Raw genomic sequence first — 19,173 nt, 5'->3', positions numbered from 1 at the left:
AGAGAGAGAGAGAGAGAGAGAGAGAGAGAGCTGGTTTTTTACACCATGGAGAAAGGTGGTTACTCTGACAAGAATCCATCCTCCTGGGGAAGCTAGGAGATGCTGCAGTGGATACAGCACCCAGCCCTATAATTAGGAGGACCTGTGTTCAAATACTGCCTTAGGTAGGCACTTACTAGCTGTGTAACCCTGGGCAAGTCACTTGACTGCCTCCAGAAAAAAAAAAAGAATCCAGCCTCTAGGGTTTGAATTTGTTGATGATCTCAAAGTTGCTCTCTTGGCAACTTGCAGTGGGTTCACCTATCGACCCTCAGCAGCTTCTATGCTGTAATCCCATCAGATTAATGGGGAAACTCCCCTGAAATAAGCCTAGATAGTCCTTATGCTCTGATTTCTTCTTGATCTTAAGTCCCTGATTTATTTTCCATTTCCCTGCAGTTTCTCACAAAATGACCCCTCGATACCTATCATCCACCATTAATTTCCTCCAGAGCAGGGTCAGGAAAACAGTTTGAATCTTACCTCAGATGCTTATTAGCTGTGTGACCTTGGACAAGTCACTTAACTCCTCTCAGCCTCAATATCTCGCCTGTAAAATGAGAGGGTTGACCTCTGAAGTTCCTTCTAGGCTGAGATCTCTGGGCTGCCCCAGCCTCTTCTTAAATACTTCATAGAGGATTTCAGGGCCAGCGCTGTTAGGACAGAAAAATATCTGGGTATAATATGTGTTGTAACTATAATGTGCATTAAATGCATGTATAATGTGTGTCATGCATAAACACACATGTATGCACAGATCACACATACATGTGTACTCCTTAAGCTCTAATGATTACCTGTTGCCTCTAGAATAAATTTCCAACTCTTGCGTTTAGCTTTCATTTGTTGTTCGGTTGTTTTCAGTCCTGTCTGCCTCTCCGTCACCCCATCTAGGGTTTCCTAGGCAGAGATACTAGAGGGGTTTGTCATTTCCTTCTCCAACTTATTTGACAATGAGAAACTGGGGCAAACAAGGTGAAGTGACTTGCCCATGGTCACACAGCTACTAAGTGTCTGAGGCTGAATTGGAACCCAGGTCCTCATGCCTCCAGGACCAGTGGTCTAGCCACTGCGCAACCTAGCTGCCTACCTGTCTAGGATGACTTTCTGCCTACTCTGTATAGATCTTCTATGAACACTTTTTTTTGCTTGTCGTTTCCCCAGTAGAACATGGGCTGCTCAAAGGGCATGTTTTTCCCTTTCTTTGTCTTCCCATAACTTTGCTTAGCATACCATAAGTGCTTAATAAATGCATGTTGACACTGAGAAAAAGGAATAAGATGAAAAATACAGTAGAAAACTTCAAAGAAAAAAATCCACAGAAGTAATAAATAACCAGCAGACTTCCTGCAGTAGACAATGGAACATCCCAGAATGCAAACAAGAAGGCCAGATGAACGTACAGACAGAGAATACCTGGGCATTGTCTGAACCGTTAGGAGACAAGCGAACTCCAGCAACGTCCCTGGAATTTAGATTGTGATGCAGCAATCTCAGGATCCCTCATGTCCCAGAGAGATTAGAAAGAGAAAAGAATCTCAACACTGCATTTTAGAAAATCCTCAAAGAAAAATCCCCAGAATTGTTGAGAACAAGTGGTGAAATACAAAGGCAAATGGGGTGAAGTCCATCCTGTGATACTTTCTGGCTGTGTGACCCTGGGCAGGTCACATATCCCCCACTGCCTCAGGTGAGGCTTTAAGATTCTAAGTTGCATAGGAGGAGTCCATCTGCATTAGTAGAGGGAGTTTTATCCCTGGGAATGTTCTGTAGAAATCATAGATCCAAAGACAAGAAGAGGAGGAGGAGAAGGAGGAGGAGGAGGGGAGGAGGAAGAGGAGGAGGAAGAAGAGGGGAGAAGGAGGAGGAGGAGGGGAGAAGGAGGAGGAAAAGGAGGGGAGGAGGAGAAGGAGGAGGAAGAAGAGGGGAGAAGGAGGAGGAGGAGGAAGAAGAGAAGAAGAAAAAGAAGCAGCTTTCACTTTTGCTCAAGATTGCAATCCTCTAAGACTCCCAGATCATTTTCAAATCAACTACTTTTTCCTATAACACCTTTATTTTCTATTTGGTAAACTAATTTTTTAAACCAAAGCATAAGACTTGATATTTATTCACATTGCATTGAGTCTCACTAGATTCAGCCTTGAGTTCTAGCCTGTAAAGATCTTTTTGAATCCTGACTGTCATCCAATGGGTGGGGGATCCTTCCCAGCTTTGGGATCCACTTTAACTCCGATAAGCATGCTGTTTAATCAGTGATAAAAATGCTTGGTGTTGCCACATTGGCGTTAAACAATTAAGGACTTCTCTTTAAATATTTTGCTATAATCTGGGGAACTTCTATGTATAGAATCAGTTTAGTAAGCTTGTCAAAAAAAAAAAGGAAGCAGGGTTAGTCTGAGATGACCTCTTCTGTGATGGAGCCACTCTGACTTTTTGTGGTCACCATTTCCTTTCTGGGTAGTAACTAACTGTCCCTTTAATGATATGTTTTTGAATTTTGCCAGGAATTGAAGTCAAGGTCACTGGCCTAGAGTTTGCCGACTACATTCTCTGCCCTTTTTTGGAAAATCTGAAGATTTGCTTTTCTTCAATTTTGTGGTGTCTTTCCCCATTCTCCACAATCTTTTCTTTCCATGTCCTTTGACCATTGCTTCAATTCTTAGTTTAAAAAAAGATGCGCATTTGTATGTTCAAATCCCCTAATACACAAAGAAAGTAAATCAAGGCAACCTTGGGCTGCTACCTTATACCCACTAGAATATAAAAAAATAGCAAAAAATGGTGAAATCTTGTCTTGGCAGGACTGGATGGGGAGAGGGAGGCAGGAGTGGTAATACGTTATTGGTAGAGCTTGACTGGTGCAAACATCTGGGAATATAATATGGCAATAGGCAGGAAGAATGAAAAACTGATCATCATTTTTGATCCAGCATTTTCATTGCTAGGATTTCATCTCAGAATGTTTTTTTTTAAAGGAGCCGTCTCTGGAAATATTTATAGCTGCTTCATCATAGATTTAATAATAGTAATCATAACTAGCATCATCTAAGGCAGCTAGGTGGCACCATAGTGAATAAGAGTACAGGTTCTGGAGTCAGGGAGACTCATGTTCCCGAGTTCAGATCTGGCCTCAGATGCTTAGTAGCTGTGTGACCCTGAGCAAGTCACTTAACCCTGTTTGCCTTCATTTTCTCATCTGTAAAATGATCTAGAGAAGGGAATAGCAAGCCACTCCAGTGTCTTTGCCCAAGAAAATCCCACATGGGGTCACAGAGAGTAGGACACAACTGGAACAATTGAGCAAAGCATTTGTTGAATTCTTCACAGATGGGACCTCATTTGATCTTCACAACAACCCTGAGAGTAGGGGCTATGATGATCTCCATTTTACAGATGAGGAAAATGCCAGAGTTTAAGTGACTTGCTCAGGGTCACACAGCTAGTAAGTGTCTGAAGTGGGATTTGAACTCAGGTCTTCCTGACTCCAGGGTTTAGTGTTCTGGCCAATGTGCTGCCATCTATAGGGTTGGAAGAGAAGTTACAGGATCTTCAACTTAAAGTTGAAAGAAGCCATGAAGGCCATGTAATGCCACTTCTCATTGTGCAGATTAAGAAACTGAGGGTAAAGGACTTGCCCAAGACCACACAGCTAAGGAAGTGATAGAGTTTCAACATGGTCTTTGACCCAGTTCTTTTTTCCATTGTACAGTGTTGTCCCATATTTTATAGATGAAAAAACAAGAAACAAATTGACTTTTCCAAGGTTATAGAGGTAGTACGGGGCAGCTAGTGCAGTGGGTAGATCACTGGACCTCGTGTCAGGAAGACCTGAGTTCAAATCTTGCCTCAGATACTTACTAGCTGTGTGACCCTGGGCAAGTCACTTAACCCTGCTTGCCTCAGTTTCCTCATTTCTAAAATGAGCTGGAGAAGAAAATGGCAAACTACTCTAGCGTCTTTGTCAAGAAAATCCCAAATGGGGTTACAAAGGGTTGGACACTGAACAGCAACAAGAAGATAGTATGGGCACAGGATCTGAACCCAGGCTCTCTGACTCTCAGTCCTGTACCCTTTCCTACTGAGCCCTGTAGCCTTATAACAACAGAAAGCCTGGAAGTAGCCTCTCTGTCCAACAGCTGAATCAATTATGGTGTATTAATGGAATGGAATGTTATAGTGTCATAAAAATGACAAGAACCATTCGAGGAAATATGAAAACATCTCTGCAGAGATGCTGCACAGAGGAATCAGTGGAAACCAGCCCAGTGTGCACCCTGCCTGCCACTCTACTGAAAAAGTATGAAATTAAAGGGAGAAGGCAGGCAGGGTTAAAGGTCACAGAGTTTGGGGGAGGCCGAGAAGGCCCATCGGAGCAAAGGCAATGTTGTTGTTTTGGGCTCTGTGTTAATTCATTTGACTCTTCCTTGGTCAAAGCCAGGGGGCTTCGTGCAAGGTTTTCCCCTGGCTTTGCATGTTTGTTATTGATCATTATTGAGTTGATGATTGAAAATCTGAGTGGCCTAGACCAGAAAATTCAGATTTTGTGAAATATTGCTTTTTTCCTTTAAAACAACAAAAAAACCCAAACATTAAAAAAAAAATCTATGAACTTAGCATCTCCTCTAAAATGATCCTTCGGTGCCTCATGGAGAGGATCCTGGGATGATGAGGGCTCTGCCTAGGTAAGGGGCCAGCTCTGAGAGTTATTACGGGGCCAGAAGGTCCAGTGGTGGGCTGTGTCTGGCATCTGTCTGAGAATGTTCCATGCTAAGGTCTGGAGACTCTGCACCCGGCTGCCCTTGGAGCTGTTCAGTTTCTGTTCTCAGCAATTCATGAAGACCATCAGACTCTGAAGAAATAAAAAATGCTGAAGTCAAAGGAACCTTCAAGACCATCTGACCTAACCCCTGTGTTTTATAGATGAGGAAACTGGGGCCTGGCCGGGGAAATGAGCTGCCCAAGGTGCCAGAGATAATGGTTAGCAGAGCCCAGCTAATAAGGAATAATTTTTATATATGTGGCACTTGAAGGTTTGCAAAGAGTGTACATGTCTTTTCTTCTTTGATCTTCACATTGACCACATGAGATAGGCAGGCAACATGCATTTATTAAATGCTCACTGTTTGCTGGGCACTGTGCTCAGTGCTGGGCTTACAAATACAAGCAGAAAGAAAGATCAACCTGCCCTCAAGGACCTTACATTCTAAAGTGTATATCCTCTAGTCCACAGCTAACAACTACCCCAACCCCAATGCCTTTTCTTCCTTTTTGACTCCCATCCATGCCCTCCCATGTATCCACTTCATAGAGTGTCTAACCCAGGAGCTGATTGCACTGCATGAATCTCAGTGGAACCCACATGCCCCTGTTGGGATACACAGTGCTAGCCCACCTTCTTCTCTGGTCATAGAACCTTTTGATAACATCACTACTACTTCTCCCCCGTGCCCCCACCCCCATCTTTACCTTTGTTTGTACCTCTGTGGGCAGCTAGGGGACATAGTGGCTAGACTGTCCCACCTGGCATCGGGAAGACCTTAGCTCACTATAGTCTGACTCTCACCTGTATCTGAACCAATTTCCTATCGCTTTCCTTCCTACCCTCCAGATTTCAGCCAGACTGGGCTGGGAGCTGTTCCAAGTGCCACATTCCATCTCCAGCTTTTCTGAAATGCACTGCCTACTCATTCCCACCTTTTCATTCTTTCAAGGCTAATGGCAGGTGCCGCCTCCTACAAGTAGCCTTCCCTGATGACTCCCCGACTCTCCCTCCTCCAAGATGAAATAATTCTCTCTCTCTTCTCTTATTCTTGGATCATTTTGTCTGACCTTTCCTTTGTCTACATTTCTCCTTACCTTGCATACTTAAGCATAAACCCTTTGAGGTTAGGAACTGAGTAATTTTTATCTTTGGATCCCCAGTGCCTTAAACATATACACCCCGCACTTCATTGCTGTTTGTTGAATTGTTTTTTGAATATGGCTGGAGTTGGTCTGATAATTCATATTCTGCCGACCTCATCTGGCATTTACTCCCATAGATGTCTTTCCATATCTCTTTGTGTTTTTAATGCTCGTCATTTTTATAGCACAGTAGTGTTCCATTACACTAATGTCCCTTCATTTATTCATCCATTTCCCAATTATTGAACGTAGGGGTTTTTTCTTTTAGTTTTTTTCACTATTACAAATAAAGCAGCAATGAATATTTTAGGGGCAGATGCTTTCTTCTCCTGCTTTTAATAACACCATCAGGAAATTGGTACCAGGCAGGAATGGTGCTGGACTGAAGGGTGCAATCAATTTTGAGTCTCTCCTTTCATCTGGGTTGTCAGTTTGCTCTCCAAAAATCTTCCACTAGTTCATGGCCCCTCCCATAACATATAGAGTGCCTGTTTCTTCCCAGCCCCACCCACATCACATTTTATCATCTTAAGTACTACTTTTTCCTTGTACAACTACTAGAAGTTTCTTTAGCTAGTTCTTTTTTTTAATTACTTTGTTTTATTCTGAACTTAAATACCACAGTTAGAACAGAAATCGAGGATTACATCCTCAGCACCTTTGGCTCTGCAACTATGAACATTGTGCTCGTCCCTCCAAATTGGAAATAGTTTCAATATGTCGCCACTGTCTGCTTTCTCCACACCTTCCTTCTGTTCTCTTTTCTACATTTTTAGAATGCTTCATTGACCTTCTTTCTTACTTTTCATTTTTCCTTTTGGTAAATTTATTGCCAGGACCACCTCCCCACTCTACCCTACCACCATTGAAAGAAAAACAAAATGCTTGTTATATCCAATATGCATAACTTTAGCAAAAAAAATCCCTACATCAGCCCTGTTGGAAAATAATGCGCTAATCATCTGGGCACAAAATGTAAGCCCTTTAAGGGCAGGGATTGTGATCATTTTATACGTTGTATCCCAAGTTGATACATTTCATTCTATAGTTTTGAAACTCATCACCTCATCACCCAGAGGTTAGGAAGATGTTTCGTCCCCTAATGTCTTTCTTTTATAGTTTATGTGTAGATAATTATGTCCTTTTCAAGTACGCTAATTCTCTTAGGCCTCTTGGCCTGGGCTCTGACAGAAATCTGACTGAGTCCAAGTTTCCTGAGTCTCCCTTCCCTCCTCTGTAAAATGAGGGGGTTGGATTAGAATAGCCTGTGTTCCCAAATGAAATCAGGAGGCTGTCCAAGAAGAATTTCTCCCAAAATTAAAAACGTGTCTCTCTTCTCTGAAACTGTATGTCTCAGAAGTGACAGATGGCCTGGCCCCTCCATGTGCTGTCACCGTGACTTTGATGATCAGGGAAGGATACTGGGGGAGGTGGGGATCACCTTAGTGTGGTTTGCAAGGTTAGAGAAAGCTGACTTGCTGCATGTCAGTCCAGTATTGGTTAGCAGCTAAGGACCCTGACTGGGAAGGAAATCATTTCTTCTATTCTAAACCCAGAGCTACAACTAGGAATTTTGGTGCCTAGGGCAGGTACCACAATGATGTCTGAGTAAGCAGGATGAAGCAAGACCATGGCTGAGATAAGGCCAAGATTCTTGGTATGAGACCACTGCTGGTGAAGCCTTGGTGGTAAGGCAGGGGCCAACCTCCACCTACCACCTACCTGGTATCTTCCTACTGTAACCAAGTTTTCTGGCTGCCTTGTATCTACAGTCTCTTGTTTCTCTGCTGTTGATGGACAGCCAAGTGCTTGCCATCACCCCCTTCAGGGTCTCTTTCCCTCCTCCGCACTAGTTATGGCTTGCCCCAATGTGGGCTCTCTTGAGGCCTGGATGGAGAGGTGAGATGAGAGTTTTTGAGAAACTGGACTATTGAATGTTTAGGACAGACAAAATTCCCTGGAGGTTAAAACAGGACCTAGGGGTATTGGTTCCCAGTTGTTCAGAATTAAGGTTACCTCATAATTCCTGTGTTTCCACAATGCCCAGCTAGTGACCAGTTTACAGATAGGTAGATTAGTGCTAAATGGGTGCTTGGGTTGGGCTGCTTACTTCGGAGGTTGTAATTTAAAAAATATTGTTATTTCAATATAATTGGTTTACTTTGTAATGCAATGCATTTTATTTTATGCATTTATAACATTATTCTGAGAAAGCCTGTAGGTTTTCCCATGCAGCCCAAGGGGTCTGTCACCCCAAAGAGTTAAGAACCCTGATCTAGCCCATTTTAAAGGAGAGCCAATCAGGGCCCTATAAGGGCTAAGGCCATGCAGACAGCAACATCAGTCACTCCTGTTCCTAGGGCAATTGATGAAAATCCTCTCCACACGATATCCCTGAGAGGTAGGTAGTATGATGTTTCCCATTTCACAGCTGAGTAAACTGAGGAGGAGTATCATGCCATACCCCAGAGCTGGGGTGTAAGCCCTTTCTTCTCCCGCTCTTCCCTCTAGGCTGTGCTGTCTTGGGAAGAGGCTCCCTCGAAACAATCCTGTGGGGTTAAGTGAGACAAAGGTCATTATCTCTATTATTGATAGAAGACAGATATATTAGAAAGATGTACACAGTGGCATTGAGCATGAAGCTTGAGGGAGGAGGGGATTATTAGCCAGGCACAACTGTGGGCTCCCTGTAGGAGACTGCTTTTGAGCTGGACTTGAGAGGATGGAGAGGAGTTCAGTAGGTAAAGATGGGCAAGGAAAGCATCCTAGGTGTAGGAAACAATGAGCAAAGGCTTGAAGGTGTGAGAAAAGGCTTAGAGATTTCTGCACCTGGATTAAGTGGTGGGGAGGTGAGGCTCAGGCTCACCTGATGTTGACGGAAGAGGAAGCAATTCTGGGAACAGGCTGGTACAGTAGCCATGGGATGATGGATGGGGCAGGGTGTAGCCCCTGAGCAGCGCTGCTGACCCACTCTCCTTGCTCTAGGGCAAAGCCCTGTTGTTCTGCCCTGGTTTTGTCTCTGGGGGAGGGGAGTGCTTACAGAGGGCCTCCTCCATTAGACAGGGGGCTCCCTGAGGGCAGGGGCTGCCTTTTGCCTCTCTTCATATACCCACACTTATCACAGTGCCTGGCACAGAGTAGGGGCTTCAATGAATGCTTATTGACTGACAGGAGTGTGTGTAGGGGAGTAACCTGAAATAAGGATGGAAGGGAAGGGGTGGCCAGAGTGGGACCCAGAAGAGTCTGAACATTCAGGGATGATGATGATGGTGATGGTGATGGCGGTGATGGCGATGATGATGATGATGGTGATGAAGATGATGGTGATAGTGATGGTGATGATGGTGATGGTGATGATGATGGTGATGAAGATGATGGTGATGGTGATGGTGATGATGATGATGATGATGGGGGTGATGATGATGGTGATGAAGATGATGGTGATGGTGGTGGTGGGGGTGATGGTGATGATAGTGATGGTGATGATGATGGTGATGAAGATGATGGTGATAGTGATGGTGATGATGATGGTGATGAAGATGATGGTGATAGTGATGGTGATGATGGTGATGATGATGGTGATGAAGATGATGGTGGTGATGATGACGGTGATGGCAGCGATGGTGGTGTGATGCTGCTGCTGATGGTGATGATGGTGATGATGATGATGGTGATGATAGTGATGGTGATGATGATGGTGGTGATGTTATGGTGTTGCTGCTGCTGCTGCTGCTGATAACGATGATAGGAGGCAGCATGGTGTAGCTGATTGAGGGCTGACTTTGAAGCCTGGGAGGCCTGGGTTCAAGCCCCGCCTTTGACTCTTCCTGCCTGTGTGAGCCTGGACAAGCCCCGTCCCCTCTAAGGCCCCCAAGCAACTTTCTCAGGTGTTGGCCCAGAGCAGTCCTAGAGAGAGGCTTCTCCCCTGTGTTCCCTCTTCCTCTGGAACCTCTCCTCCAGTGCCCATGAATAGTGATGATGGAGTGTGGGTGTGGAATACTGAGCATTCCTTCAGAGTTTTCAATGCACTGGCTTGTTCTGCAGAATTTTCTTTTCTTTCTTCCTCCTTTTTCTTGTTTGTTTTTCTAAGGGCTGGCTCCCTGGGAAATGTAGGTGATGAAAAAACAGAAGGTAGCTATAAAATGATTTTCTGAGGTAAAAGTAGCCAGCATCTCCACAGGGCTTTGAGGTTGGCAAAGTGCTTTCCAGACATGATCTCATCTGATTCTCTCACAGTCACTTGGGAGGAAGGACCTACCAGCAATAGGCTCTCCATTTGACATAAGAGGAAGCTGAGGCAAGCAGAGGTTAAGTGACTTGCCCAGGGTCACATGCCTAGTAAGTGTCAGGGCCAAGTCTTGAACCCAAGTCTTTCCCAGCTCAAGGTCCACAATAGTCTTTTGGGCAATAGGGAGCCATGGGGGGTTTGAGGCAGAAAAAGGCCCTGACCACATCTGCATGCAGGTTCTGAGGGCAGCAGTGTTCAGTATGGATCGGAGGGACAGAAGGAGCCATTAGGACACGATCACTAGGCTGGACAGGGAATCCTAGGGCGGCCGAAAGGGGAATAGAAAGGAGGGGATTGATTGTTAGAGAGGGTGCTGAGGGGCCAATGCTGGCACATGGGAGCCAATGGGATGTGAAGGGGCCGTGCAGCGATGGTGTCACTGCCGGGTGAAGAACGGGTCTGGCCTGGTCACCTTGGGCCTCCGCAGAATCCTTCCCTCGTTGTTTCTTAACCTCTGGACCCTCGCAGTAGGTCTCTTTCCCTCCAGGTTCTCCCATTTCTAATTGATACTTCATACTGCTGCCACGCAAATCTTCTTTAAGCCCAGGCCTCTGTCACTCCCCTGCTCCAAAACCTCCAGCGGCTCCCTCTTAATCTCTAAGATCAAATACAGGCTTCTCTGTCTGATCTGACTCCAGATCCCAGGTTCATCACACACTGTCCCTCCTGGCCAAGCTGGCCTGTCTGCGATGCTTCGTCTCCATCTCTGGGCCCGCCCCCCCCATGCCTGTGCTGCACTCTCCCTTCACCTCCACCTCTTTGACGCCCTCTGCAGAGCTCAGCTCACATGCCTGCCAGAGATCTGACCTCTCTCCTTTCCAGAACCACAGTTCCTGTGTAACTGAGGAAGGATTCTGGTGGAGACTTGTAAAAATTATTCTGGTCTTTCAGTGGCTCTGTGATTTCATCTCTCCAGAGATACAGATTGCGGCTGATCTCTTTCTCTATCCATGTCTTCCCAATAGCTCATCAATGGAAGGGAAGGGGGGAAGCCACCCCAGGTGACGTCCGTCATGAGGGCAGTGGGATGGCTAGCTTGGCCTGACCCATGAGTCACCCTTGGCTCTTCTCACGTCTCCCCCGTTTTCTCTTCCTGTCCTTCATTTCTTTGCTGTCCTCCGCCATCCCACTTTTCTTCCATAGGTCCTTGTTTGTGGTGAGTTGCGGCCTTCCCATGGCCCCCTGAGCCTCCCCACCACCCTTTACTCCAGAACAGGGTTTGGCCTTTGAAAGGAAATTGGGTCCCTCTTTGTGGATGGGAGAAGTCTTCGACTGTGATTGCCCCTTCTTAATAGGAATTCCAGCCTTAGGGAGATAATTGAGGCTATATTTATTTGTGTATTTTCCCCTTCTTTATTTCCTTACCTGAGGAAGCAAAGTCACGGGAGTGAAAGAGTGTGAGGCATATTTTGGGAATGATGGACAGTCCAGTTTGGCCAGAGGGTAGCCATATGAAGGCAGAGTCACATGAGGCCAGACTAGGAAGGGCCTTAAATGCCTGGCCAAGAAAGTGGAAGCCACTGAAGTTTTCTAGGCAGAGCAGTGATGCTCAGAATTGTGAATGAAGAAAATTCCTCTGGCAGCATGTGCAGGATGAATTGGGCAGGAAGGTGGGAGGAGCTTCTGGGTGAGAGGTGATGAGTGAGAGTGGGTCTGGAGAAGATTTCAGGGCGTGTACTTCCTTCCTTTCACTTAAGAGGTGGGGGCTATGGGTATGGAATACCTAATAAACGGACAGGTCAAGATTCTTTTCTCTTACTTATGGGCTTTTTCTATCTCTATGGCTTAGGTTTTAGCCCGTATCTAGGGTTTCCCCAAGTTTTCCTCATTGTGCGTTGTAAATCAGGTATGGGACAGTTATTCATTTCTTCTTCACAAAAGAAATGCCTGACACACAAAAGACCCACAAATATGCATGGACAGAAAAACTTCAACCAGAAATCAATTCTCCTGAAAGACTGATACTTAAAAAATCAAGCCAGGATGCAATTTTCAGGACTGCAGAACAGACACTTTACATTTCACCTTGGCCCTGCACTGTCCAAACAATTCCTTTTCATGAGTCAGGCCAGAGGATGAGTGCTTCCTTTTGTGGGTGGTTGAGAGGGCTCTGTGTCTTGCCAGTTTAATCTTTTGAGTTCTAGACTGGTAAGTTTGTCCGTTTGTCAGACTTGCAGAACTTGCGAGTCAACAAGCCTTTATTAGGTGATTTTATGGGCCTGGTTCTGGGAATTACAAATACCAGTCAAGGAGGTGGTATTCTAAAGAGGGCAGCCAGCATGTGAAAGGGAACTGAGAAGGGGGAGGGGAAGAGAAGGTGACTTCTGGGGCAGGGTGAAGTCTGGAGAGGCAAGAGATGGGGCAGGAAGGAATGAGGGACATCTGGCCCAGGCACTTCTCAAAAAGGAGGTTCTCTGCAATGGAACCAATGGTAGGAGGGATCTAGCAGGGTGAGAAGGTGGTTGGGGAAGGATGCAAAGCTCCAAGGGCAGGAGAGGATCTGGGAAAGGAGAGGAAAGACACTCTGGCTCCCACTGCAGATGGGGATCGACTCCCCAGTTTGTAGACTCAGAGCAGCCTAGAGTCTTGAGAAGTTAAGCGGCTCACCAAGGGTCACACAGCTATTGTCGGAGCTGGACTCGAACCCAGGCCTTCCTGGTAGCAAGGCCCTTTCTCAGCTCCTTCCCCATGCTGCCTTTTGTAAGCCCCATGAGCTAGCCCCTAGACAACTCTGTCTCTGCTTCCTGAGACCCAACCCGCAGCCTGCATCCCTGGAAGGGTCACTGAGCTCAGCCCCTGCCACAGGGATCTCTGCCCAGTTTCTTGGGACAGCTCCTCTGGTCTTTCCTAGGACTGAGGTTAGATTTGCCCAGGCAGTGACGCCCCTGCCTCCTGTGCTAGCCCGTGGGTCAGCTGAACATCAAAAACAGTAATGCAGAAGAAAGGCCCGGGTGTGGGTGGAGGGTGAGCGCTGAATGGAAGGACGAGGGAGCTGACCTTTTGGCCAAGGACGAAGCGAGGGCCTTGGGAGGGCAAGTGCGTCCCTTCAGCCTCCTTCAGAGGCTGGCTTGGGAGCTCTGAGCAAGAAGGAAGAAGCAAGAGGGCTTCCCAAGGGGCGGCAGAGACTGATTAAGTCCCTGCTGAGTGCACCAGACTGCTGAGGGGTTTTCTTGGCAGAGATGCCTGAGTGGTTTGCCATTCATTCATTATTCATTCAGTGGATAAAGGCAAACAGAGGTCAAGTGACTCGCCCAGGGTCACTCAGCTAGTAAATGTCTGAGGCTGAATTTGAACTCAGGGCTTTCTTACTCCAGGTCTGGCACTCTATCCACTTGGTACAGTGTGACCCTGAGCAAGTCACTTCACTTTGTCTGCCTCAGTTTCTTCATCAGGAAGACTCGCCTTCCTGAGTTCAAACCTGGTCTCAGACACTTCCAAGCTGTGTGACCCTGGGCAAGTCATGTCACTGTGCTTGCCTCAGTTTCCTCATCTGTAAAATGAGCTGGAGAAGGAAAGGAGAAAACTGTAGATGCGGTCACAAAGAGTTGGACAGGACTAGACTGCAATGACCCCTGAGGCAGCGTGAGGCCATGGAGAGAGCACTGAGGCTGCAGTCCAAGCTGGATGCTTAGGTTCAAGGTCTAGAGCTGGAAAGACCCGCAGAGTCTTCCAGTGAAACCCCATCATGGTACAGAGGAGGAAACTGAGGCTCAGAGAGGTAAAGGGACCTCACAGGTGCTGGCTCACAAGCTGTGAGGGACCCCAGGGTCCAACTCCTTCATTTTGCAGATGGAGAAACTGAGGCTTAGGGAGCCTTAAGTGCTCAGAGCCACATAGGAAGGATTTGAATCCAGGGCCTTGCACTGGAGCCCATGCTTTTTACTTGGCAGTGAATTACACCCCTCTGGGCTAGGGGAGTCCTGCTTAGAGGCAGGAAGACCTGGCTGGAGTCTTGCCAGCTGTGGGACCTGCCGAAGCACTTCAGTCCCTCAGACTTCATTTATAAAATGAGAGGGTCAGACTCCCTGGCCTCCGAGGGTCCTTCTAGCTCATATGCATGATCCTGGCACCTTGGGTGAGTCACTTCCCTCCTGTGCCTTGGTTTCCCTTTCTGTAAAGTAAGGAGTGCTGGCCGCTGAGGCCCCTCCCAGCTTGAGGCCTGGGATCCTTTGGTTCTGGCCTTCTTATGGCTGAGGACACTGGCTTGGAGAGGGAGCATGGCCAGTCCGCAATGGAGGGTGTCCTGTGTCCTTGGGGGGTCCCCGGCACACACTCAGGCCCAGGCAGACACAGACCCCACTGTGGTGGAGGGCCAGACCTGCCACAAAAAAGGCGGCATCTTTTGTGGTCGTGTTCTCACCCCTTTCCCCCAATCTCTTCTGGCTTCACTAGCTTCTCTGCTCAGTCTGGTTCTCTTCTTTCTCTCACCAGGAGAAGCAGCTGAGGACTCGGGCCCCCTGACAGCTGGACAGGCCTCCTGGCGCCCCAGGGACATGGTAGGTCCATCCAGTAATGAAAGAGTTGGCTCCACCCCCAGCTGAGAGCGCAGGGGATAGGGAATTCCCTCCCCGCATTGGCAGTAGGGTTGGCATCTCCCAGCCCGGAAAGTGTCCATGGTCGGGTTTGCCTTTGGCCACCCTAGGCTAGTCCCCACTGCCCAGAAATCCATTCAGGATGGACTGGGGCTGGAAGGGTCTGGGCCCAGTTCCTAGCTCATGAGGGAGCACCCCTCTGCTTGGAGGTCCTGGGTGGCCGCCAGCCAGAGGGTCTGTGCAGGGTGTGGAACCCAGTGGTGAGGCCTGCCAGACTATGCTCCTTCACTCGATAACAGGTGGGCAGGCATCCATCACATGTGCATGACACCTGGTGCTTGGCAAGGCTGGCTTCGAGGCACTAGCAGCCCTGGCATGTTCCCCATTGGTCAGCCGTTGTTGGAGTGATCAGGTGACTGGGGGGCCATGGGATGCGGCTTAACAGGCTCCCACATGGAGAGCTAGAAAGCGTCTCAGAGGTCAGCAGGACCAACTCCTTCATTTTAGAGATGGGAACTGAGGCCCAGACAGGTTCAGAGACTTGCCTGTGGCTAGCCAGTGTCTAAGGACAGGGTTGGAACTCACGACGTGCAGCATGAGCCACGGGGAGGGCTGGGGGGTGGAGAAAGGAAGGTAACAAGCACTTAGCAGTCACCTGCTGCATGCTGGGCACTCTGCCGAGTGCTATACAGATAGCATCTCGTGGGCACCTAACTTAGCCTCCCTGACCTTGGCCGTCTCTGCTAACCCAGGGACGGGTCACACACTGTTGCTGGAGGGACATCCTAGGCCTGGAGCTCTTCACCCTGGACACCTCCCAGCGTGGATGGTCAGTGCAGCAGCATCAGGAAGCCCTGAGCTAAAGTCCTGCCTCAGATCCTTCCTGGCAGTGTGACCCTGGGCAAGTCATGGCACCCCTGTCTGCCTCAGTGTCCTCATCTGTCAAATGGGGATAGGATTGGCCCCTACGTTGTAGGGCTTTTGTGAGGAATGTGTGGGATACCAGCTGGGCTGCCCCACTCTCCGAAGATGCTGGCATCTGAGTGTGAAGGGAAGGGAGGTTAAGGCAGGTGCAGCAGGTAGGTGGGGCCTTGAGAAGCTAGCGGTCAGACCGGCAGCGCCGTGGGAGCTGAGACCTCGCCAGGGGCTCTCTGGGTGGTTTTCTTTGTGACATTTTGGCCCAGTGGTTTCTCCTGTACCTTCCCATATAGCCAGTTCCTTCCTTCACATTTCCCAAGCTCCAAGGTTGGATCTGCCCATGGTTCTTCATGGAGAAGGCTCTCCCTGACTTAGGGAGGAAGGTCTAGGAGGCCCTCCTCAGTCTCCCCAGAGATGAGTGCCTTCCCCTTTGAGATTACCTTCCATCGACTCTGTGTGTATCTTGTATGTACCTAGTTATTTACTGGGGGTCCCTGTCATTAGAAGGTGGGCTTCTTGAGTGGGGGACACCATGTTCTTGCCTTCCTCTGTATCTCCAGAACAGAGCCTGGCCCAGAGTAAACCCTTAATGTAAATGTTTCTTGATTGACTGACTGACTCACTTAGTAAATGGTGACCCTGAGTGGGGGATGAGAAACTTCATCGCCCAGCAGTCCTTCTTGTGGTCTGCACTGAGCCAGGCTGGTCCTGAGACCACAGATACTCAGAGCACCAGCAGACCTTTGTCCTTTGGTTGGACGTTCCATTGGCTGGGTCCCAGGGCAAGCCCCAGAGAGGCCAGGCGTCCTTACGTGCTGCAGTGAGGCATAGGGGACTAGTGATGTTTCATTAGAGAATGACTTCCCCTGTAACTGGGGGCTTCTGGGAGTGTGCCCAACCCCATGGCCAGCTGGGGAGTAGATGCTTTTGGGGGTCTTGTTTGGGCCTGGCTGCCCAGTGCATGGATAGGTGTTACTGAGCATGACCATAGACAAAGGTGATGCCAAGGCCCCCTAGGCCTCTCACCCCAGAGCCAGAGAAGGCTGTTTCCTTGAATTAAATGGAAAATACATGCGAAGTAAATCCAATCATTTAGGGGTAGAGCCACTGAAAACTGGGGGGAATCAGGGAAGCCTTTTGAGATACACTTCAAAGCAGACTAGCTAAGAATTTTAAGGTACAGACTGAGGAGGGATGGCATCCCAGGCATTGGGCATAGCTCATGCAAAGGCACAGAGGGGAGCTGGACTTTTGTGTACGAGGCTTCTTCCTGCCTGGCTCAGTTTCCTTAGCAGGAGGGCTTGCAGTGGAGGAATCGTGGATTCTCTTGCACCTCCAAATTCAGTGTTCCCAAGGGGTGTTTAGTTTTTTTCTTGCTCGACTCGACCTGGACCAGACATGGGACATCTGTTGGCAAGTGGCCCCCATTCTGGTTGTCCTCCCTGGGGACACAGCTCCCTGAGGCTTGTCCATCTGGTCAGCTGTTATCAGAGGCAGGAATGGGGCTGGGTCCAGGGCCTTGACCCCATGCCAGGAGGTGCCCAGCCCTTCCTTCCTCATCATGCCACGATGTGGGGGCTAGGCTTGGGGGGCCTTGGGATTCTGAATCTGTGATCCTTCCGATCTCCCATAAACCAGAAACTGTAGGACAGAGTGAGCTAAGTAGAAATTCCCGGGGTAGGAACAAAGCTGGATTTTACTGGTTTGAGGAGCTCCTAGGTGGGAAAACTCCCTCCGCCAGTGCAGACAGCTGCCTTCTCTGCAGTGGTCTGGAAGAGCTGGCTCAAGCTTTGAGGGATGAAGGGGCTGCCTGGGGTCCCCTAGCCTGGCTGGGCCCGAGGCAGGCTGTGTTCTTTCTGTAGTGACTCTCCATGCCACCTGCATCTTGCCAATTGTAAATAATTATTCTCTATGTTCCACACACAGGGAGAGTTCTATGAAAGGGGTAGAGCAGTCCTGAGGGCAGGGGAAGAGCCCTGCAGTTGAAACAAAGCTCAGGTCGATTTTTTATGCTTCTAATGAGGCCACATAAACTCAATTGGAAAATCACCTTTGGGTGCTACCTGTTTCCCTGCAGATACACTGGCATTGTGGCTGGAGGGTCAACCCTGGGTTCAGGTCCTGCCTTGGGGTAGTCCTGGGCGAGTGAGCAAGGCTCCCAGGGCCCCCAGGGAGCTCTCAGAAAATCCAGGTTAAGGAAGAGTGGCTCATATGCACCTGAGGAGGGAGTGTCTACACCTGGAGTTCTCCACACTTGGAGGGAAAAACTGCTCTGTAGTGTCTTCTCGAGGGCAGGTCTGGATCCCCACAGTGTCTGGTGATAGCAGGCTCAATAAATGCTCGTGGCCTGACTGCTGGTGCCAAAATGCTGCTCTGGGTGCTGTGGCGCTCACGGCCCTTTCTTTCTGTCTCTGACCTGCTTGGGGTCCACCCCCAGCAGTGGCATCTCTGGGTCAAAGGACACAAGCATTTTGGACAAGTTGTTTGTTTGGTCTTTTAACATTCCACACACAGATTTTCTCTTTTTGAGGAGTTTACTGGGGAGAGTCTGTAGTGTTAAGTAAGGGATACCTCTGTATCAGCAATGCCATATTCACAATGCCTATGGAGATTACAAATATGCTGATATAATTATCCATCACAAAATATGTCATGCTTGCCATATGGAGAAATAAACTAGAAAATTTATTAAGATACCAAAAGACTGAGTCCCAAAACCAAAAAGTGAAAGCCATCAGAGTAGTTATGATATTGGCACAGGTAGATAAAGTAGAAAGCACCCACATTTTCAAGCCTTTAAAACAGAACAGGCTACCTCAGGTAAAGGTCCTCCTCTCCCCACTCACAGCAACCACCCAGTGTCCGGGAAGCGCGCTCCCAGCAGCTCCGGCCCCTGGCAGTCCTCAGCAGGAGTTCTTAGCAGAAATTCTGGTTAACTCAAAAAGGGCTTCGCGACGGCGGCCGCTCAGTTCTTATCTTTTCCGGTGGCTGAATTCTGAACTCCTGGGCTCCTTCTCCTCCTGCAGGTGGCAGCCGCTCCTGGCTTCTGTCCAGGTCCCGATGCAGGCAGCTCACCATTCCTGCTCTCAGCTCAGCGAAATCCGCATGCAGGCCATTCTTCTCTCCTGCTCCACAGCTCCACAGAGTCACAGCTACCACAACTGGGAAACAAACAATTATCCCAGTCCCCATACTTTCCTTTTACTCTGCAGATCCTTTTTGTGGTAGCAGCAAGCACCCCAAGCACGTCCTCAGGGTTTGCTGCCCATACAGGTTCTTGGATCTGCTTTGTTAAAGGAAAGCAACTCAAAATGGGTTAACAAGCTTACTTTAATCAGTCAGATATATATCGTTTACCTTGTTCAGGGGAAAAAGGTCAGCACCCCAAACTTCAAAGCATACAGACAGAATTATCAAGACATTAACAGATCAAGTAGACAGCTTTCCAAACTGTCCAACCATTACATCCATACCCAGTCAACATCTGGGTTT

The 19,173-nt window shown here is 48.2% G+C and overlaps 1 protein-coding gene across 1 annotated transcript in view; it reads left to right on the top strand.

The window, feature by feature from the left end:
* The window catches only part of ARVCF (ARVCF delta catenin family member), a 339,824-nt gene that overhangs the window by 43,939 nt on the left and 276,712 nt on the right, over positions 1-19,173 (top strand). The window contains exon 2 of the mRNA XM_069100847.1: positions 14,663-14,727. The gene's annotated coding sequence lies outside the window, so the exon portion shown is untranslated. The remainder of the gene's footprint in view (positions 1-14,662; positions 14,728-19,173) is intronic.

The sequence above is a fragment of the Petaurus breviceps genome, unplaced genomic scaffold (assembly GCF_028583685.1).
Source record: "Petaurus breviceps papuanus isolate PSGF00001 unplaced genomic scaffold, PetGlider_PUasm1.0 428, whole genome shotgun sequence".
NCBI lineage: Eukaryota > Metazoa > Chordata > Mammalia > Diprotodontia > Petauridae > Petaurus > Petaurus breviceps.
This window is presented reverse-complemented; position numbering and strand designations above follow the sequence as displayed.